We start from the raw sequence: 6446 nt of genomic DNA on the forward strand, positions 1-6446 counted from the left end.
AAATATTAATTAATTAAAAAGAGGGGGGGGAGGTAAAAAAAAAAAAAAAAAAAAAGCCAATCTGCTCAATCCTCTGCCTGCAGGCAGACTCTAACGGAAACCACATATGCCTTGCCTCTCCCTATAAGAAATCTTCATTGGGGCATTAAAATACTTAAAAGGATTAGTCGTTAAATACTTGTACACTTGGTTTAATTCACTAGAAACGCTATGTCACAGGGTTACATCAGAAAGCTAGAGAGTTTTAATCTCACTTGTAGTATTTACCTAGATGTTTTATTCCTTCTGCTGCTTGTTACAGGGATAATATTAATATCCTACTTGTCCAGAGGGAGGAAGTTTAAAAAAAAAAAAAAGGGAAGGAAAAAAGAAGAGCTGGCTGCTGTCTGATGGTATAAAAATATCAAAGAGACTTTTAAGGTAAAACAAAACAAAACAAACCAGCATGAATTGGAGCGTGGCATTCCTTCCCACAGCCTGTTGCTTATTCCTGATGATGATGACGGAGAGGTAAGGAGCTGTTGTCATAGGAAAACAGGGTAACTTAGTAGATCACACTGGTCTTGGGACATGGGAGATAGTGGCTTTGTTTAAAGCCATCTCCTTTTTTAGCCTCAGTTTCCCCATATGACAGCTCCTTTGTAATCCCTCTTTCAGTGTAGTAGCTAAAAATATTTTTGGTAAGGGTCCAAAAGAAGTTGTCTTCAAGTAAGTAAAGGGAACAGGGGCCATAAATCCAGTGAAGGCAGGTGCAGAAATGCCTTACTGTGAACCTCTCAATGGGGAGGGCAATTGGTGTGTAGGAGGACATTGCCATGTGAGACTAATTAGTCTTTTTGTGACTAATGAGAGAGGACAGACTGTTACAGCTTAAACCTTCCCTCACGTAGAGGTTTCTGCACTTAGTCCTGGCGTTCTTTCTACCGCCTTACTGTAGCTGTATCCATTCAAAAAGACCTCAAGTATGAGATAGCAGTGAAATTCTTTGCTTTTCAAATCAAGAGTTACTTTATTCATATTTCAGGCTGTTTGGGTGAAAAGTGAGCTAAGGGTGAAATTCTGGTCCCATTTAGGTGAATGAGTGCATTACCACAGATTTCTAATTTCATCAGAAAAAACTCAGTGGAGTGGCATACAGGTATTATTTCCAAGAAAGAAGCCCTGGATCTTTCATAGGAAGGGAAGAAGGGATTAAGACAAGACAAGTTCCATCACTGAGTTCTTTGTTTGGAGTTATCATCATTAGGAGTAGTCTCACTGGGAGTTCTGCTGTGACTTCAACAAGGCACAACCTGATCTCATGGTAATTCCTCTCGGCCACCATCCTGAGCAGCATAGACTGCCCTGTCAAAAAATATAAAAAAAAAATTACAGTGTCACTGGCTTTGTGTAGAGATACAGAAGAAAAATTACTATGCACAATCCCCATCTCCAAAATGCACACATATCTGCCAATAATCTGGAATACAATTTCTGTGCTGAGATTTAATCCCAGATTTTATCCAGAGGAGCTAAACAATACATTGTTCTACAGGGGTAAGGCCTGGGTAAAACTCATCAAATTAGGCACCCGGTTGTTTTGAATTCAGAAGAGAACATCCTATTCTAGGATTGCCCGATCATTCTTCTTGCAAACTATGGAAGAGGAGCATTCCTGGGAACTGACCGGAAGACTTTCTGAATGCCTGAATGATGTAAGAAGCATAAGGAAAACTGTTCGCTATACAGTGACTCAGGAGACATTTTTTTGCCTCCTATAATCTATTGCCATCTTTTATTTATTTTCGTGAAACCCTTCCCTCTGGTTTAGGGGTTTTTATACCTCCTAGATCTGTCAGCCTAATTTAATTTTTGGGGGTGTCTGAATACCACCCTGCCCTTGACACAAAGGGTGTCTTTTTTGTGAGACTTTGTGCCTTGTTGTGCTTTTTTTCCCCCCTCAAAAGCAGAGAATGGTTTCTTGTATTCAAAGCATAAAAGCAGCTGCCCGTGAGACTGCTTGGATGAGGACTAGATAAGAGAGTTACATTAGGGCAGAAATTCGGGTCACATCATATCAAACTGAAAGCATCAGGCCAAAGATAGGTTTGGCTAATGATATTTATACACAGTCATTTAAAATGTGAAAACACCTCCTGCCATGAAAGAAATCCCCTTTCAGTCTCAAGTCGGTGCAGGTATTTTCAATAGGGTTATGTCACCGCTTGCTAAAATGAAATGCATTTGCGTCTTCTTTGCATTATTTATTGTTATCCTGCAGGCTGGATTGTCACACTAACCATGATTTATGTCACTGAACTTAATCAGCTTCTGCTAGATTATATTTTCAAGTGGTGTCCCTGGACTTTAGAAAGAGAAATGTCAGTGCAAGTCTTTTACACCTGTTACACAGCATAGGTGGATGCTGCTTGTTGTCAAAGTCATGCAGAAAAATGTCTCTCCTTCAGCAGGAGCTCCTGGCATTGTGACCTTAACACATCCTTAGCAGACAGACTCTTTAATGCTTTCAAAGCCTTCAGAACCCTGTTACAGGAACACTTTATAAGTTTAATGCTTGACAGACCAAGGGGAGAATTTTCCAAGTCACTGTGATGTGTGCTGCAGTATGTGGCATAGTAGGCAGTGCATGGGATTAGAGGACAGTGGATGATCGGGGTGGGGGTCAGTAAAGGTATTGGGCTGTATGTGGAAGATCACTCCTTGCTTCTGCTACTGACTTTCTGTGTCACCTCGGACAAATCACCCACCAAGTTATTACTACATTCCTCATGTTTTGCATATGTGGTATATCCATTTCTTCTTTTCTTTTTCTGTCTTATCTCTTTGCAATGTTAGCTCCTCAGGGTGAAGACTGAGTCTTGCTGTGTGACTGTACGTTGCTTGAGAGAATGGGAACCTTGATTTGAGCTTGAGGCCACTCAAAATACAAAAAGTAAAAGTTTTGCACCTTTTTTTTGGGGGGAAAAAAAAAAAGTGTAACATACAGGATGAAACCTTGAATCATCCTGACTTGCTTAAGGACTTGCTCCACTTTAACCCGTTCTGAGAGACTTTGCTGTGTCACGGCCTGCCTGTAGGTCCATATAAAGAGTATGAGTCTGCTACGTGATTGGCAAAGATACTCTATTGCTTGAAAAGGTGAAATGAGGAGTTCAATGAAAGTTTAGACTTTGTTGGTTGGACTACACTGGTAAATGAAATACTGTCACAGTAGGTATGGTTATTAAAATTACAGCCAGGCCCTTGAATTGGCTACCAGAAAACCAATATTCTTATGCCATGGAAAAAATATATTTCCTTTTCCTTCCTCCACCCAATAAGGCTTGAAGTTAGAAGTCCCTGTCACCCATGCCAGTTCCCCACCTTTGGTCCCATATCCATTCTCCCTGGTTCTGAATTCCTAGCCACCTGGAATTTCTTTTACAGTACTGCTCCCGCTATTACCTACATACTACTAGTGGCATACATCTATTTCAGGTGTTGATTAAGCTTCCTCATGTGAATGAGGAGTGAACTCATGTGAACGAGGAGTGAATTTCCTCTCATTTGTAATTTTGCATTGTTTGAAGTCCTAACCCAGGGCTGAGTTTTCTTTCTTTCAACCACCAAGAGAGCAAAAGCTCTGGTGAGAAATAGGAGGAACAAGTGCTTAAATGCCACATGGTCTGTGGAGTTGCATTTTATTTGCATAAGTGGATCATCTAGGACATTTCTCTTAAATAACAACATTCTAACCTGGGGTACCAGATATACCATCGGTGTAAATCAGCACAACTCCCAAAGGACATGTGTTGATTTTACACCCACTGGACATGTGGCTCAGCCAGCCTGTGATTTTTAGCACTTAGTTTTCTTCATGAACAGAAAATAGCATTATCATTTGCCTGTGATAAGGATATCTTTAATCAGGAACTGGGATCTACTGTACTGCTAGGTGCCAAAAAGGCCTTAATTTAGAAGTATCTTGGTGTAGCATAGAATTACTCCATGATGCAGGAAACTGAAGGAATAAAACAAAGTCATAATGGAAGAATGTTAAAGTGTTCAATTTTATGTGGACATGACTTGTTTAGGGATATGTATTTGTTTGAATTCTTTCCAGAGCAAATTTAACCATGAAGGAAGAGAATTCTTTTGTTTTCTTGAATATATATTCAGCTGCAAAAGTTATCAGGGAGCCGAATTCTGATCTCTAGCTATTCCATCAGTAGGAATAAAGAGCAGGTCAATGGAGTTATGTTATCACAAAGCTAAGATGTGCATCCTGACTATTATTCTTGAACAGATGTAGAAAAGGAGAGTTACTGGTTGATAGTCCAGATTTAAATTATTTCTAAGAACATCCTGTGGAAAGAAAATGAATTTGAAAAGATATTGTAAAGGAAAATTCATTTACATCTTTTGTGCAGAAAGAACCTGTTGAATGACATTTAAAAGAGGATTAAAGCTGATTTCTTACAAGCAGTAGAATAATCAGATTTCTAAGCTAAAGTGGAATTAAGGTCCTTCAATTCATCTGCAAAGCTGACTGAAGTTGAATCATCGTTCGGTAATTTACATGTCATTTATTGGGGCATTCATTGTGCTTTTAGTACTGTAAATATGATCTGAACAGCTTTTGATCTTTTGCAGCATTTGCAGGAACATATTATTGTTTCTGAGAAAAAAAAGGAAGAATTTTATATAAAAAAAAATCCGTAACGCTTTTTTACAATGTCAAAACAAATGTGTCAACCAAATGGCAATATCTGCACTAGTTTCATTTATCTGCACACGGTGGTTGTGAGGTTTAATGACTGTTTGTCACAAAAGTACATTTTAAGAGAAGCAAGCAGATTGCTGAGTAGCAAACATGTTTTATGGAATATGTAACATTGTAAACACATTTTTGTTTCAATAGGATTTACAGAGGATTGCAAAATGAACGTGTTCATACAAAATGAGAAGTAGACAAAGCTTATATTTTCCTATCTAAGTATTTTGTGTTCATTTGCTCTTACTAGAGGGATTCATTTGCTACCATTAAAATTCACACCTTCATACTTTTTTGTACTGGAGTAGTCTTACCTTTGAACTGGGGCTAATTCTTCTGACACATATTTGACCACAGCTCCCATAGCAAGAAAACTCTCCCACATTTCCCACAACTGCCAACCCTGTTTATCCTGTCAATTCTCTCTTGAAGGATCAGATCTTTAACAGTGTCAAAGCCCAGGGAAGTCAATGAAAAGATTCCCAAAGGCTTTGAATCAGACTCTGGCAGCAAAGCACCAGCAACTTCAATAGAATTACACCAATTTACTCCAGTTGAGGATTTGACCTGGTGTTTAATACTGCACTCATCACCATTCTGAGAATCATCCTCAACACTTCTTGGAGGCACAAAAAAAGAGATGTTCTGAAACCAGAGTTTTGGCTAGGGGTAAGGCAGAAGTTTTTCTTTAGAAAGATAATAGCTCCATCAAATGATTTATTAAATAAACTGTTGGGAAAGTTTGGATATGCTTACAGAATGATGATGTCTTGGAACAAGTCTCTGTCTAACTGAATAGCCCTGTTGGCATGGATTATAGAGGGAATAGTGATAAGATTTATCATATGTTATTGACAACTGATCTATTCTGAGATCAGTCAAATTAATACCTAGAGATCTCTGTAAGGTTTATTTTTTGTCCATCAGATTATTTGCCTCTTCTTGTTGACAAAGGTTCAAGAGTCCCTTCAAGAGCATGCCACGGTAGCCACATGAAAAAGACACCAGTTGGTTGTCAATCATGTAACACAGATAGCTTTAATGTTACAATGATAAGACTCCATGTCATGACACAAAAGCCAATTAAAAGATTGTAATCTAATATTAATTATCCTTAACTAGCTATCTAAATTCCAGTCAATGGAAATGGACAGACGCATCCAGAAGGATTTTTACCCTGTTCACTTTGGGCACCAATTTTAAGATCTGATGAATCACCTTTTGGAGTTTTTGCATCTTTCCATTGACGGTAGAAAGCTTAATGAGCATATTGTACCAATTTTCTTGTTTAGGGGGCTGCAATTAGACAGATTGAATCCCAACAATATTGATTTCATTCGCTATTTAAAAGACATTGAGGTGCTGGAGCGTGTCCAGAGAAGGGCAATGAAGCTGGTGAAGGGTCTAGAGCACAGGTCTTATGAGGAGCGGCTGAGGGAACTGGGGTTGTTTAGCCTGGAGAAAAGGAGGCTGAGGGGAGACCTCATCGATCTCTACAACCACCTGAAAGGAGGTTTTAGCGAGGTGGGGGTCGGTCTCTTCTCCCAAGGAACAAGCGATAGGACGAGAGGGAACGGCCTCAAGTTGCGCCAGGGGAGGTTTAGATTGCATATTAGGAAAAATTTCTTCACTGAAAGGGTTGTCAAGCATTGGACCAGGCTGCCCAGGGAAGTGGTTGAGTCCCCATCCCTGG

Source organism: Aptenodytes forsteri, unplaced genomic scaffold (assembly GCF_000699145.1).
Source record: "Aptenodytes forsteri isolate BGI_AS27 unplaced genomic scaffold, ASM69914v1 Scaffold57, whole genome shotgun sequence".
NCBI classification, from domain to species: Eukaryota; Metazoa; Chordata; class Aves; order Sphenisciformes; family Spheniscidae; genus Aptenodytes; species Aptenodytes forsteri.